Source organism: Ailuropoda melanoleuca, chromosome 7 (genome assembly GCF_002007445.2).
Source record: "Ailuropoda melanoleuca isolate Jingjing chromosome 7, ASM200744v2, whole genome shotgun sequence".
Lineage (NCBI taxonomy): Eukaryota > Metazoa > Chordata > Mammalia > Carnivora > Ursidae > Ailuropoda > Ailuropoda melanoleuca.
This window is the reverse complement of record NC_048224.1, coordinates 133797717-133814950: the sequence shown is the minus strand read 5'-3', so window position 1 is coordinate 133814950 and position 17234 is coordinate 133797717. Positions and strand designations below refer to the sequence as shown.

The window sequence follows — 17234 nt, the reverse complement described above, 5'->3', positions numbered from 1 at the left end:
ACACACACAGTGGGTTAGTGCAGAAGTCTGCTCCTTCCCTTCGGTGGCAGAAATTCATTGTTTTGCGGATTAATTCTGGGAAAGATTTAGGTAAGGAGCTCCCACTGGTGGCGGAGGAAACCCCACCATCCACGTGAAATGCGTCTCTCCTTATTTGCACTCCGAGAATGCATCTGTGAGTCACAGACAAAACGTGTGCCAATATTGCTCTTTCATCATGTGATGAAACAACAACAACAAAATGTCATTGTTCTCTCAGGCTATTCCAGCTGTTAGTCACAGCTGATAATCAGCCGAAGGTGTGGGCTGGGCCGTCAGGATGGCGTTAGTCCTTACAAGTCTGGGGGCTCTCCTGGCATCCGGGTCAAGTAGCTTCAATGCCTTTCAACCTTGAAGCTCTCTAAAGCCATCACCGCAAACCCTGCGCTTCTCTCAGCTTTGGACATAATTTATTGCCTTTATTACTAGTTCACATTTAACCAGGGAAGGCACAGAGTTTCAATCTCTCTAAGCCACTTTTGAGGAGTAAAGGGATTCTTTGCATGTACCAGAGATAAGTTGTCCAATGGTTTGGCTATGGAGTTGAGCCCCACTAATTGGCAGCCTGCGTCCCTAAGGCACACCTAGGTGCCCTCCTCTGGTCTGGGGCTCTCTTTCCACATGACACCTTCCCACAAATAATATTTCAACAACCGCCTTACATGCGAGCATCTTCATGGCAATCACCAAGAGTGTTAACAAATGTAGCCTATGTGACAAACACAGCAGAAAAGAAACAATGTTGGATTTATATGGGAGAAAAAAGTAGGTTCTTCTCTTAGCTGATGTCTTGGATGAAGTTATTTTGATAGACTTGTCCAAATAGACATGGAGCTGGTATGTCTTTATGATCTGGGTTAAGTAAACTTGGTGGGATTTCTGAAACAACTGGATGACTTGAATGGTTTGCTTTAAGCCCCACCTTGAGAGCTTGTGTGACCCCTGCACTGAGACTTCATTCAAGGTACAAAATGTTTTTGCTCTGTTATTTCTAGAGTCTAAAAGTTGCAAGACTGGTTGTGTAAGTACTGGATTGATTAAAAGGGTTGGTAACTGCACCAGCTCCTTCATGATACTGGTAGTGTGAGCTCTCCTGTCCCATATTTGTGTTTATAAAAGTCTATTTATGTCTATTTCCTTGAATTCCTAAGACCCCCCAAAAAAAGAAAATCAGGAAAACAAAAAGGACAGGGAATACCATGGTCGGGAGAAATCTGTTGGGAAAGTCTATTTATGTCTATTTCCTTGAATTCCTAAGACCCCCCAAAAAAAGAAAATCAGGAAAACAAAAAGGACAGGGAATACCATGGTCAGGAGAAATCTGTTGGGAAGACCTCCTTGGAAAAAGAAGAAATAATCAAAGCATGCTTTCTAGTACTGCCTGCTATTTAAAGGTACTGATGATGAACTTGATGCCCTCCCCTCTTTCTCACTTGGCTCATTTATGCTTTGCCTCGTTCAAACTTCTTGCTATAAGTACAATGCAAAGTGTGTGCATGCCCATCGCTCCTCCGGCACCACACACGACGACAAGGGCTATTCTGAATAAGCTGCCACAGGTATAGGGGCCTACAAGGAATCACAGTGGATAAGAAAGATCATTTCTTATTCTTTGAGCCTTTGTATTCACAGAATACAAAGGGGAAAGCAAAGGACAGTCTTGCAAAGGCACCGACGACATCATTTCCCTGGCAGGCCTGCTGCCAGTGGGTCAGCAGCCAGCAGAGTTCTTGCCATAGTTCCCTTCCTGCCAGGTGAAATATGGGACCGACGTTTCAAATGTGGGGAAGTGGGTCACAGTGCAGGCTGGCTTTCCCAGGCAACCTGCTTTGCTCACAGCAAGTGCCCTCTATTACCCAAAAAGGGTGGCATGGCAGCAATGTCAGTAACGATTGCTTATTGTACCATAGAGCCATAATTATGGGTGTCTTTATAGAATGGCACATCTCCCGAAGAGTTTAGGACATACTAAATTTTGACTGAATATGAATAGGGATTCATGCAAATATACCCTCACAAATTCACACGTATTTGTCTGTGTATCATTTTAATAGCTGACACTTGAGTTCTACTCAGAAAGAGTCTGTCTTTGTTTTGGCAAATGCATTGCCACGCATTCAGAATTTGGATGGGGTGATTATAAGATTAATGTCTTAAGGGAGACAACAGAGATAGCTACATTGAGTGGGAATGAGGGGGTGTCAATGAAAGAAGTGGGGAAAGGGGAAAACCGATGGCAGGAGACTAGAATGTACAGAGTCAAGTGCCCAAAAATAAGTCCCCATGGAGGAATAGCAAATGGAATTTTAACAGTAGTGAGTCCTACTATAGCCACACATGACTTGCATAGAATGTTGTGGGCAATCAAATTTACAATGGGTAAAGCGCTGAATTTCAAAACAATTTTGAAAGGACTTATTTTTTCTTCACTTTCAAGACACTGGAGGAAAAAGTGGTAAGGATTCCAATTCTGGGCTGGGGAAAAAAGGAAAAGAGGTGGAGACCGTCTTGGAACCAGACGTCGCCTTGTACATGTCAAATTCTAGGATATCACAGTCTTTTTCAAAAGTTGGGGAAAGGGGTGGTTTGATTCAGATGTATCTAAATCCCCAAGAACTAGCCAACCATTGTTGATATCTGGTTGATTAATGGTTTACTCATAAGTTCAGTGTAAATATTTTAAATGAAAGCAAAACCCAGTTTGTTGTTTTGTTGATCATAGAAGTTGTCCCTCCCCGCCCTCCAAAAGAACTCCGCCCACCTATACACTAAATTGATGGAGAATGGTGTGATCCTTCTCTCTCTTCCTATCTCTCATTGGAATGTGGTGACTCCACATCTGACTTTTTTACTTCCTGGATGAGGAGCCCATTATGGGATAAACCATAACACGGTACTGACGGATCCAGCAGAACAGGTTATCAGAAGGTAATGATTTTTACACAGCACATAGGACTTTTTTCCCAAGGAGGTCAATGAGATGGAGTAAGAGTTTGCAAAACATTTTTCTGTTTTACAGGAGAGAGCAAGCTAACTATTTTTCCCGCACGTCCTTGTTATACATAATCAGACACATCAATAAAAATGGAAACATACTTAAGAAATTGTGTGGCCCAATTTCCTCATTTCAAAGATGAGAGAGCAAAGGCCAAGAGAAGTCTCCATAACTAGTCCGTAGACACCTGAGACTTTCACACTGCTGTGTAGTGAGACACGGGGTTTGCTTTAAATTGACTATGATTTAGGGTTCTTGCTACTTAAAATTTTTTGTGAAATACAATATAGTTGTCCAATATAAACTTATTTGCAATTGCAAATAAAGTTCTACTATTTTCACATCAATGTTTAGCTTAAAAGTAGTTTCTGTTTTTCACAACAATGTACGGAATATGCACATAACCTACCCACATATATTCACCCCCCCACCCCTCCCAAGTTTCATTATCTTATTGGAGTAATTTAGGAAGAGCAATATATAGAAGATCTAAGTTTCATGCTCTAGATAAATTGTGATAGATAACATCGAAGACACATATAAAATAGCTGGAGGAAATATCAGTAGAAGCCTTGAAAAGTATATTCTAGAGCTCTAGTAGTTAATAAAATAGGAAGAGCACTTGTTTGTTCCCCATTGCAGAAGTTTGTCCTCTCAGTCGTGGCTTTGCTCCTGTCACCATGATCTTTATAAGAACCAATCTTGGAAAGCCCATGTTCATCATTTATATACCCCCAGTTCCAACTTCTTCTTTCCAGTCATTTGTCAGATACTGATTACTTTTCTAAAACAACAACAAAAACAAAACACACCCAAACCCAAAAGACGGAACAAAACAATCACCTCTTCCCTTGCTATAATCCAGTCTTTTTTTCCCTTAAACCTGGACTGTCACAGTACATTTCTCACCGGACCATTTATCTCTAAATTCTTCCTTTCCTCACTGTTCTCTCCGTGGCAGAGGGCTCCTGTTGCCTTCTTCACTATTAATTCCGGGGCTGTGTATAGTGTCGAGAACATATCAGGGGACGAACAATTATTGCCTTAGCATGCCATGTGATTTTGCACATCATTGCCTGGCTAATTCGCCTAAATTGTCACAATATCACTTTGGTGCTTAAAAATCTTTCATTGCAGATAGCATAAACTATATGCTTTTTTATCTTGGATTTTCACTGTCCTCTCTCCTGTCTTGTCAGATGTTCTCGACTTACCTTTCCTCTAAGCTTATACATGCCCTTAGTCCTTTCTGGGTACACCTTTGATGATGTCACCTTTGTGCATGAAGAATGCACCCCCTATACTTTCTGTGCTTTTCTGGGGGTCTGGTGACACGACCTCCATCAAAATGTCCCCATGGTTAGGCACCCCACGCTCAGCATGCACCAACTAAATCCACCCTTCCCTGTCCTTGTCTCCCACAGGCTGGCTTTCCTTCTCCTTTTCCTTGCTCTGATATGGCACCCCTGCCCTACCTCGTCCACAGGATGCAAGGACTTAGCTCATTCTGTTCCTTCTCCTCAGCCCCAATCCAATCACCCAAACGGTGCCGCCACGTTATTTTTACTCCCTTAACTTTTACTTTTTACAGTTTTATATCCATTCCTCTCTAAATTCAGGGACTCATTGTGTACGGCCTGAACTATTACACTATATTTATCTTTGCTCCTTCAGGGCCTTTTCTCTCTGCTGTTGCTTGGCATTGGCTGGGGCTCTGGGAAACAATGGGAGGAAAGAAAATCAGGGCTCTGCCCATTGGGATCACAGCGTTTTCATCAGAGAAGAAGCCAAGTGTGCTAGGGGCTGCTACTCAAAGCCTATCCAACATCACCGCCTCTAAATGATCTTCTGTCCTACCAGAGTCCTAATTTCCCTCATTTAATGCACCCTTAATGACAAACATGTCATTTTCTACTTTCAGATTGTGGTAAAGGGTGAATATTCACCATCTTATATTTTGACTATCTGCTTGAGATCATAATGGATGCAGTTTTAAACTGACAATTTGTATGTGGATTATGATTATAACTTTAACACCTGGAGGCAAATATATTATGACTTAATGAAAAAGAAAAAATGGGAAACGCCCCCCCTGCCTCAGGGAAAGTTTAGCTAGATTGCACACCCCAAAAGATGTACATCTCACAAAAAGCTAATCGGTGACTCATAAAAATTAGACAGACCTTGTGTTTTTTTTTTAACCTTGAAATCCCATTAGCAAATGATTATTGATATATTTACTGCCAGTTGATTTCTTTTCTTCTTCTATTAAAACTCAAAAAAACAAAAACAAAACAAAACTGGTACATAAAAACAAGCTTTGTTATATATTCGCAAGGAATCTAAAAGATGGTAAAAATTACCCACTTTTGTTTTATTCCGACATCGTCTAGAAAGGTATGGTCAAGACTCTGTATTGACTGATAGAATTATTTTCTTTTAATTACAAGAGAATAAAAGAATGAGACAAAGAATGTCAAGATGCCTCGATTCCGGCGTTCTGATGCAGAGTTCCACAACCTTGGATAAGCAGTTCAAACACGCGGAGAGTTACAGTGTACAGTCTACTCAAAAACTTGGCAACACAAACAAACAAAAATTTTATTCCTTGATCTTGAACAGGTGCAGAGTTTGTATTTAACAAATATACTACGAGTTGATGGAATTCATCAAATATTTAGGTCCCACATGAAGACAAACCCAATACTTGTCAGTGGTTCAGAAACGGAACGAGAAAGCAATGGAGAGGCATTTATTTATAAAATGGAACACATTTTTATTAGAGCTTTCACAATTTTCAATGCCACAACTGATCAGGGCAAGGATATGCATAGGCTTCCTCTTTAGTTCACAAAGAGAATCTTTCCTCAGTGAGCTCAAAGACAGTGTGTGTCTGTGTGTGGGTCTGTAGGTGTCAAGAGTTTCCAACAATGTGTATGTGACTGCTTAAGAAACTGATTTTATGTGAGAGCAAACACTCAGTAACAGTAGATTTTTGATAACCACAAGCCATGACAATTTCTTTTTTTAAATTTCCTTTAAAGATTTTATTTATTTATTTGAGAGAGAAAAAGAGCACATACAAGTAGTGGGGGAGAGGATGGGGGGAGAGGGAGAAGCAGACTCCATGCTGAGCAGGGAGCCCTCAGGCAGCTCAATGCCAGGACCCATGAAATCATGACCTGAGCCAAAGGCAGACGCTTAACCAACTGAGCCACCCAGGTGCCCTGCCATGATGCTTTCCAACAGAAACAACTAAAACATAAATCAGTCTGCAAGACTAAGATAGCGAGCAGACTGGCCTAGCAATGGCTGAAGATGAGGCTCTCAAATTTATCGTATCTTGATTTCCCATCTGGAAAGGTGCAGAGAATAGAAGAACCCTGTACCATCTCTGTCATCTCCAGCTGATTTCACGATGCGGCCACAGGAGTTTCAGAGGAGGGGATGGAATGAAGTGACTCTTTAAAACAGTTGGAAACCATTTCCAAGCTTCCTTTTTATATAACATCATTCCACTGGTTCAGTGTCAGGTGACAAGGAAGAGAGGGAAGGGGCAAGTTAAGTAGAGATCTAGAGACCTGGGCTCTAATCTTAGCTTGGTCAAACATGATTTATGTGACCGTGTATCTTTTATGGAATCACAACCTTTTAAACTAGTGACATCTATGAGATAACTTTTCTTTGATGTCAACATTTTGCAGGTAAGATCTGAGAGCACAGAGAAGGCAAATGACACAGCCAGGCTAACCCAGGTAGCACACACCCGAACGTGGTCAGCGTCCCCGCGAGGTAAGTCAGATAGGGGCCTGATTCTTAACCTGGCTCTGGGTCCCTGTGCCAGGAACTGTGATAGTCATACGTATCGATTTTCAGCAACACAGAGAAAAATGTAGTGGAGCTCGTTTGAAAGCTTTGATCCAAGTGAAGCAGGTAGAAAAAGCAAAGACTGGTGTGAGGAACCAAGATAAAGGTGCAAAAAAATTAAAGCCTGATAAAAGTGTGGAGAGTCTGCAGTAGAAAATTCTAGTGTACCCTAGAAATAATACATGTATCAAGCATCTCACCTAGTGATTATGAAATCAAATCAAATCAGGTCATAGTTACAAAAGTGTTCTGGAACTTTAAGATATATGCAAGTAAAAACAATACTATGAATTAAAAAAAAAACACCACGTAATAACGATCACATGCTCTTAGCTGCCTATTTTAAGTTGGCATGGCATTGTTAAATTTTGCTTTACTTTGTCTTTATATTCAAGTCTGAAATCCTTAAGGTAAAGAAACCACAAAGAATCTCATGATGCAATGAACTTCACACCAGAAACTGCAAACGTGAGTCAATTCAGTGTGACACGTTACATAGTATTTGTCATTTTTCTGTTACAATAAGACGATTAAGCAGCAACATTTATCTAAGAAACCGTTCTCCAGCTAGAATTTTCTCACGTGAAAACAGACAGGTTCAGATATAATTCCGCACACACCCCCTTACTATATTTAACTTGGGTCACAGGGGCAGAATTTGAGAGCCATAAAAACTGCAGTCTAAGAAAAATAGCTGTGGAAGTTTCATCGCGAAAGGAAGAGATTAATACCTGAAGTTAGACGAATAGGGAAAGAAAGAAAAGCGTGCTTTACTGAAATCATCTTGAACACTGGCGTAGGAAGGATGGTGCTTATCCATTCCCTGACCTGAAACACAAGCTGTTTGCTTTTTGTTTTGTTTTGTTTTACACAGAGACTTTTGTGGTAAGGTAAGATCCTGTTCTGCTTCCTGTCGGGTTTTTTTTCCTACCTTTTTTCCTTAGTGATGGTATGAGTTAGCTTAATCTGGATTACCTGCTTGAAGAAAGTGATACATTTAAATCCAGTCTTCCTATTTCACTGAGAGATATTAAATATCTTCTACCGTGAAATAAAAGGAGAGTAAGTAAATAAATCTTCATACTGATTCAGAATGGATTAAATTTCTTTTCTCACTATCCGAGGGATAAATTCATGGGAAGAGAAGGTTGACATATAAGAAGAAGGCTCCATCTAGAGAAGATGAGAAGGNCTTTCCCTTAGTGATGGTACGAGTTAGCTTAATCTGGATTACCTGCTTGAAGAAAGTGATACATTTAAATCCAGTCTTCCTATTTCACTGAGAGATATTAAATATCTTCTACCGTGAAATAAAAGGAGAGTAAGTAAATAAATCTTCATACTGATTCAGAATGGATTAAATTTCTTTTCTCACTATCCGAGGGATAAATTCATGGGAAGAGAAGGTTGACATATAAGAAGAAGGCTCCATCTAGAGAAGATGAGAAGGACAACTTAACACATTGGTCCCTGGTGGCAACAGCGACCCTCCGGCGTGTCCCCAGGGAGGAGGGCGGAAGGCTACTTACAGTGATTCCATGTCCTCTGAGAAGTGTCACTGATTCTCATACTGTCCTTTTATTTTAATACAAAAAAGTATAAGATACTTTGTACTCTTATGTAAGCTACCTAATTCTATTTAAGGGGTAGCTATTATTTGCCAATGAATTATCACTATTTAAATAACATTACCCAATATTGCTTGAGTCTTAATAATAATATAATCTCAAGTTAACTGAGTAGGTACCATGTGTCAAACAGAATCCTATGTGTGTTGCATGAAACTTCTCGTTTATTTTGCATTAAAAATGATAGCTAGGCAATCTTTTTTTTTTTAATGATTTTTTATTATGTTATGTTAGTCACCATACAGTACATCCCCGGATTCCGATGATAGCTAGGCAATCTTATCATCCTCTTTTTTACAGATGGGAAATTAAGGCTTAGAAGGGCTCATTGGCTCAAGACAAGGCAGAGCCGGGATTATAACCCAGGTGTTCTAAATATAAAGTGCATCCAACTGACCAGCAGACCCAGTTCTGTAATTTGTTTTTAGTCTTTTATTTGAAGTGTAATTTAGTGTTAAGGAGAAATACACTAACAGGACAACCTTCAGACTTATGGTCTTCATTTATGGTCTTGTCATTTTCACTGAAATTCATAATGACTAAAAAATAGTTGATAGTGTAAGAAAAAAAGTATAAAAGATTTCCTCTTCTGGAGAAAATTCTACAGTATAGGTATTTAAAAGACACCATTTTAAGTAGGGTGGTTTGGCATTTCCTTCATTGAATGGGTGATTCTCAAGTAATTCTTTCCGTTGGTTGAAGGAGTTTCATAAGGAATTCAAGTTACCAATACCTGGATTCTGATTATGTCCACCCACATGTAAACTACAAATTACACTGGGCTGTTGCATCTGGATGTGCAGTTTGTGCACTGCTCTAGGGCTCTTGACCTATGAAGCTAGCAGGGCTGAAATCCACCCTAAGGAGGTGCCTTTTGCTTTGTCCAAGAGCACTGATTTGGCTAGGAGCTTCCAGAAGTGACAAAAGAGCAAATCTGGCTGAGTTGCAAAGTACAGATGTGGTGACAATATTCAAGAACGCTCGTGAATCAGCCAGTGCATGGGTCAGTATAGAAACAGATTTTAAGAATATCAAGCATGAGACAATGCATAAATATGACCACCACCAAAAAGATGAGGTTAGTGAATTCAGAGAACAATGGGTCAAATTGAAGCAAGAACATTCATACAACTTGATTCAGAGACTAGTTTGAATAGTGCATTTCTTAGTCTTTCTCTATCACAAAGTTTCATTATTGGAGTAGCTTTCTGAGAAATCAGTACCTGAGAGAAATTGGATTTTAGCCATGTATTGTCAAGGGTTCCTCATTAGGGTGATTGACCAATGACTTTGTTCAAGAAATTCTGTCTCCCTATATCGAACATTTCCAACAGCACTTGGAAGCAGAGTGCCAAGAAAGGAAATGCAGTATATTTTTATTTATCATTGCATTAAGTTAAGATTACAATCCTAAATACTGCAATGGATTTATCAAGCCACCTTTGCTTCCTCAAATTGGAGAGTTATAGAAAAAGAAAGTGTGCTAGACAAACGCATGACGTGATTTTCTAGGCTTACGTTCATTTTCCATATTCATATTTAAATAAATAATACTAGCTCTGGCCTATCTACAAGAAGGATGGATATAGAAACAGTCAGAAATATAGGAAAGTAACTGTTCATCTCCTCATTCTCTACCCTAAGTACATTCAAGAAAACAATTATACTGCAATATGTAGCAGACAAAAGTATTCAAATACCTTTTAGAATCATCCATTTGAAAAGAAGGGGTATAACAACACCCTAAATTAAATGATAATAATTGAGAGATTGTAAGGGAACCTCAATTTGGAAATGCAATCAAGGTAAATGATTGTTCATTGATTTTTTTTTTTAATTATAGTGACTCCCCTGTGGTTTGGTGGCTAGGATTTCTTGTTCTTAAAAACAGCAGGCTATTTCAGCTCAAAAACATACATCCCACCAAATAACGTAGCTGCATAGAGAATCAGAGCATGTGCTCTCTGGAGAAGTGAATACATCACATCTGTTCTTCAGTTTTAGCAACATTGCTCTGCGTTTAATTCTCTTTTCCTCTTATTATAAAACCAGCTTAGTTTCTTTAATGAAATTGAAATAACTTGGTTTCTTCTAAGGAGGAACATTTGTCCTCTACACATTTCTTTTTCCTGTAAAGAGAGAAACAACAGAGTTCTGGATATGTATTTGCACAAACTATGGCTTATAGATTCAATTCCAACTGGTCCAGCTGAATTTAAAGCAATGGGTGATTTTGTTACATTCTAATTGGCATTTCCATACCACCGCCATGTAAAGCCCAGTATCAACATACTTGGATCCCCGTGGATGCTTTTAGTCAAATAAATAAGCAGATAGAAGTCATTAAGGAGACTGCAAGTCAAATATTTGTCTTATTATAGCTGAAGAACTGTATGATTTCATAAGCTTCAAAGAGCAACCTTTTACACTAACCTTTGTATAAACTTCAATAAAGCCTAGATTTCCTGGATTCAAAGAATGAAAATTGTGTGTGATCTGGGATAAAATGTCTTGTTAACCTTTTAACAACTTAAATATCATGTATTTAAAAAAATTAATTGTCAACGATATAAAACTTCTAATATTCAATAAGAGCTTAAGTATGTATTCCGTAGATATGTTAAATCCCCAATCATAACTAGCATTTATGGGACATTTACAATGGGCCGGGTCATGTTCTATGTGGTTATACGTTGAGTCATTTCTTCTTCATAGAAATCTCGTGAGCTGGTATTCTTTTTAATACATGAAAATAATTGTATGGTTAATTATTTAAATAGTTTATTTAAATAATTTATTTAAATTAGAATTAATCACTTAATTTTAAATAATTTTAATTTTTAATAAAATAATTTTTATTTTTAAGTGATTCATTCAATGGAAGAGAAAACTGAGACCCAGGTAGGTTAAGGGATTCACCTGAAGTCACGTAAGGAGTAAATGATTAAACTGGGTTTAGATCAAAAGCCATCTGGGTCTGGAAAACAACCCTTATTCAGTCTACACTAGCAACTTCTCATAAGACAGAAGAAGTTATCCAACAAAGTGTTGAGAGTCAAAATCCCAATTCCTTATGGTTTTGGCAGCCTGGATAATACTAAATAGTAAAAAGTCCTTGTTCCGTAAAGGTAAATACCAAATGCATGAATATAGGGAAAACACGAATCATTTATTTGCACAGCATTCAACATTTTCAGAGCAAATCCGACAGGTGAGATTCCACTCAACAGTCTAGTAGGGAGAGAGAAAAAGTAATCAAGCCACACATCCATGATGAATACAATGCAGGAAATAAGAGAGGGAGACAAAAGTGGAGGAGGACTGACTGGGGGAGAGTGGTGAAGGCATTCAGCTAGAGCACTCCAGAGCATGCCATCTAAGCTGAGACCTGAGCAAGAGCAGAGCACCAAGCTGTGTGCGGGGCAGATGTACTTGGAAAGCAGTGGGAAGGAGAACCGGTCTGGAGCATTACAGGTGAAGGGGTGTGTGAATGGGAGCGAAGCTGGAGGAGAGGTGAGAACCAGATCACATGGACCTGGGAGATCATGGCTAAGAGGAGAGGCGAGTAGGGAAGAGCACGATTGACTTTATGTTTTCTCGTGACCACTGTGGTTGCTGGGTATGGAATGGGCGGGGCTGTGGCAAGAGTGAAGGAAAGCCAGCAGAGAAGGAGAGAAGTCATGGAGTTAGGACACACTGAGATGCAGAAGGCAACATCTGGATGGCATTTTCAAAGCACTCTTAACATCCCACGTGGCTGGCGGTAGAGTTGATAATCAAGCTGTAGGAAGGATGTCTCATTGCCAGGAACAGTTCCCTCTTTAGAAGTGCAGGACAAAACACTGAATAGACCTTGTGCAGCTCAGACGCTACCCAAATATGGGAAAGCAAACATTGCCTGGATTTACTGCAAGGGCTAACTGGTTTTTGATTTACAGTGGTGTGAAAACATGTGAGTAAATGTGTTGCTTTTTCCCAATGGTCAGCCTCTGGAGTCAGAGGGTCAGGGCCCAGGGAAAATGATGTGTACCTATCGACAGCTGTCACTACAGAGCACACTTTGTCTTTCTCTTTACAAACAGCGGGTCCCTGGTTTGGTGGCCTCCTGAGCATCCCGAGGACATCAAGGCTCCCGAGCCTCCCCCTGGGCAAAAGTATGGACACGAATGTGAAGCCTGCACTTTCTCAGAGCAGAGAAGGGATGACGTCAAAGTATGTTTTGCCAGAAATTGGACCTGTCCCTCCCTATTAAGCCCAATCTGCTCTCAAAACACTTCCTTCCATAGCTTTCTATTTCTTTGATTTCTGTCAATAAGTATTTCCATTTTATTATTATTTTTTCTATTGTCAACAGGACATGTGCTAGGCTCTACAAGTGGAAAAAATAATGATAATACAGGTGGTACTTTCAAGGAAGTTGAGTTTCAAAAGGCTTACATGGCAGAAAAGGAGAAAAAACATATACAGAGAGAGCTATAACCAAGCAAAAAATGTCATAAAAGATGTGTTTACAAATTGCTGTCCGTCTTTTAAACAGGAAAAACTCAGCTGGAAAATGCTGATTTATTTAAAAGGTCCTTGATAGATAGCTGGGATTTCAGGAGATGCTTGGAGAAGCCAGATGATCTAGGTAAGGGAAGCATCAACCTCACTGTTCTTGTGCACTTCCTGTGATGTGGGCATGTACCTTCAGGTTAGTCCTGTAGAGCTATTCAGAAGAATCCATCCCTTATCCTATCTGTGCCTATGTATAAATATCTTGCCATATTGGCTGGCTTTCAACTTCCAAATAGCACATTTAAGTCAATCAGGAAGGCATTATGATCAATCCTTCTCTTCATTTTTATGTGCACGATGTTTGCACTTTCCCTGATTCTCCAATGCCCCTTCCTTCCTTATCAAATGCCACCCTATCCACAAACATCACCTCTATTTCCTCAGATGTAATCTGGTCCCTTCTTTTGTGCATCTGTAAACCTCTCTTGAAGTGTTATTTAAATTTGTGTTATAATACAATTCTCATACTAGATCGCAAGTCACTGTTCCCTACATTCACTACAAGACCTATCATCATACTGTTCACAAAATTATTTCTTCAGAGATGTTTGTTAAATCAGATCATACGAATGCAGTGTTAAGCTCAGTGCCTGTCACAGGAAAACCCTCAATATGTGATACCTGTTATTACTGAATGAATTGATGGCTGAGTAGATAAGTCTGTTGTAGACAAATGCTTTTCTTGTGTATGTAATAAAACAAGAATGTTTGCCTTGACCAGCTATAATCTGCAAAAGGAAAATACCCAAGGGAGAAAGGTTTTTGCCTTCAAGAATTCTAGGAGGAAGGGTGTTGTACTCGCTAGAGAACCAAAGAAGGGAAAGAAGCATCTCAGGAGAGAGACGGAGCCGAGACAGCGAGGCTGGAGGGAGAGAGAGAAGGCACAAAAAGAGTCATAGGAAAACTGCTGTCACTTGAATAGTTCTCTACACTTAGAAGAATACAATTACCATTCATGAATTCATGGGATTTTTCTGAGTTGGAGAGACCATGCCAGTGTTTGAAACTCGTAGAAAGAGCCTTTCTTCTTCAATATAGCACGGGGGCTGCAGGAAGGGACCACTTGCTGAGCATCTGGGTAGAATGGGCAAGAGCTCAAATGAGAGGAGCAGGAGCCAGACAGCCCGTGGCTTACCCCTGGGGCAGGAGTCAGCCCTTCCACTCTGCCCTGTTAATTTGGTCATGTGTTTGCAGGTAGTACACTATGGCCCTGACATCACAGCAACCTACTGAAACCCCTTCATGTTCCCTTAATTCCTACAGTGTGGATAAATGATTGAAGAGACAGGAAGGGGCAGGTCTGTGTTCCCAAGGTAGTCGTTGCTATTACAGCAACCGCCTGGTAGAGCAGATGCTGTTGGCTTGTTCTGTGTTTACAATGTTGTACTTTGTTTTGTTTTGTTATTAAAGCAGTGGTGCAGTATGCAGAATAATACCCCTTCGGAGATACCCCTTCCTGACTCTGGAGCCCGTGAGTTCTACCTTATAGAGCAAAAGGAGCTCTGCAGGTATGATTAAGTTAAATACCTTGAGGTGGTGAGGTTATCATGCGTTTCTCCAAGGGAGCCCTAAATGCAACCACAAGGGTCCTCGGGAGAGAGGCAAGAATGTCAAAAGTGGAAGCAGGAGATGTGATGGCATAGGCATGACATTGAAGGGATGGGGAGAAGGGGTCATTAGGCAGGGAAGGACAGTGTCCTTTGGAAGCTAGAAGAACCAAGGAAAAACATTCCCTTCTAGAGACTACAGAAGCAAACAGCCCTGCCAAGACCTTGACATTAGCCCAAAAAGACCGATTTTGAACTTGTGCCTTCCAGAAGAGTAAAAGAATAAATTTGTGTTATTTGAAGCCACAAGACTGTGGTCATTTGTCACAGCAGCCACAAGAGACTAATACAAATGAGTCCAGGAGAGCCCCAAGAGATGTAATTCTAGAGTCACAAACAGGAGGGTGGGCAATTGAAGGACATTGCCTTTACAAAACCGGTCTGATGGCCTGGGACCAAAGGAAGGCAGTGCCCTGAAGGGAAAGGCCTCATGATTTTCTGTGCAGCTGGGAAAGAGATGATCTGAGTAAGGGGAGCATAACATCATTTTCCCATTGGGCGATTTTTATAAGCTGGGGGCTTCTGTTCAGAATAGCCTGGTTAAAATGCATAGAAGTAGTCCTTAGGTGCCTGGGTGGTTCAGTCGGTGAAGTGTCTCACTCTTGATTTCAGCTCAGGTCATGATCTCAGAGTTGTGAGATTAAACACCGAGTGGGGCTCAGCCCTCAGTGTGGAGTCTGCTTGACATTCTCTCTCTCTCTCTCCCTCTCTCTCTGTCCCTCCCTCCATGTGTGTGCTCACACACTCTCTCTCTAAAATAAATAAGTAAATCTTTTTAAAAATGTAGTCCCTTAACCTGTCTACACCTATTTACCAATATCTCACCAAAGAGGCAAGGGCGGCATGTGGAGGTATAATGGCAAATGTCTCTCCTACATTTAATTCTAAGCTGGCCCTCCAGGTACTACTCCAGGATGGAGAACAGGTGTGATCTGTGCTCCAGAAATATTACTGAAATACTCTGGAGACAACCCGAATTCCAATGTTTTGTTACTATGCAACTACATGCTGACAAATTATGGCTTTAACATAGGTTTAGGGAAGTGGCAATTAAGGTATTTGTTTCAAAATCTAGTCACACTTGATCATATTATTCAATGAATAATTGAATTTTTCTGCCTTCCATAGGGAACTAGTGGTTCAGGAATATGGCACAGACCCTATTCTTCAGAATCTCAGAGTTTAGGGGGGAGAATAGACAAGGATATAAGAATATTAAAGTACTAATGCAGGGTGTTGTAGAAACACAGAAACCAAAGTTCAGGGCTTGGGAAGACTTAAATTAGATATACATATTCTTACAGGGATTGAAGGGGAAAGGAGTAAGGGTGTAAGAGTATAAAAATGTACTTAAAGATAATAAATCTTATATTTCTTTTAAAAATATCTTTCAGGGGGCGCCTGGGTGGCACAGCGGTTAAGCTTCTGCCTTCGGCTCAGGGCGTGATCCCGGCATTATGGGATCGAGCCCCACATCAGGCTCCTCTGCTATGAGCCTGCTTCTTCCTCTCCCACTCCCCCTGCTTGTGTTCCCTCTCTCGCTGGCTGTCTCTATCTCTGTCAAATAAATAAATAAAATCAAAAAAAATATCTTTCAGAAGACATTTGTTTAAAATGTGATTGTTCAAAAAACACCTTTTTTTTATACTTAAGAATACATGTNACGAGAAACAAATAAACAAATCATAAAATGGGCAGAAGATATGAACAGACACTTTTCCAATGAAGACATACAAGTGGCTAACAGACACATGAAAAAATGTTCAAAATCATTAGCCATCAGGGAAATTCAAATCAAAACCACACTGAGATACCACCTTACGCCAGTTAGAATGGCAAAGATAGACAAGGCAAGAAACAACAATTGTTGGAGAGGATGTGGAGAAAGGGGATCCCTCCTACATTGTTGGTGGGAATGCAAGTTGGTACAGCCACTCTGGAAAACAGTGTGGAGGTCCCTTAAAAAGTTAAAAATTGAGCTACCCTATGATCCAGCCATTGTACTACTGGGTATTTACCCCGAAGATACAGACGTAGTAAAGAGAAGGGCCATACGCACCCCAATGTTCATAACAGCATTGTCCACAATAGCTGAATCATGGAAGGAGACGAGATGCCCCTCAACAGATGACTGGATTAAGAAGTTGTGGTCCATATATGCAATGGAATATTACTCAGCTATCAGAAAGAACGAATTCTCAACATTTGCTGCAACATGGACGGCACTGAAGGAGATAATGCTAAGTGAAATAAGTCAACAGAGAAAGACAATTATCATATGGTTTCTCTCATCTATGGAACATAGAAACTAGGAAGATCGGTAGGAAAGAAAGGGATAAAGAAGGGGGGGTAATCAGAAGTGGGAATGAAGCATGAGAGACTATGGACTATGAGAAGCAAACTGAGGGCTTCAGAGGGGAGGGGGGTGGGGGAATGGGATAGGCTGGTGATGGGTATTAAGGAGGGCACGTATTGCATGGTGCACTGGGTATTATACGCAACTAATGAATCATCGAACTTTACATCAGAAACCAGGGATGT

The 17234-nt window shown here is 40.3% G+C and overlaps 1 long non-coding RNA gene across 1 annotated transcript; it reads left to right on the top strand.

Moving 5' to 3' along the window:
- The first annotated feature begins 7527 nt into the window (after positions 1-7527).
- Positions 7528-16119, top strand: LOC109489871. Its single transcript, XR_002143020.2, has 4 exons — positions 7528-7791; positions 12612-12741; positions 14497-14594; positions 16088-16119. It is a non-coding gene; the product is annotated as an uncharacterized LOC109489871 (long non-coding RNA).
- Positions 16120-17234: the final 1115 nt, after the last annotated feature.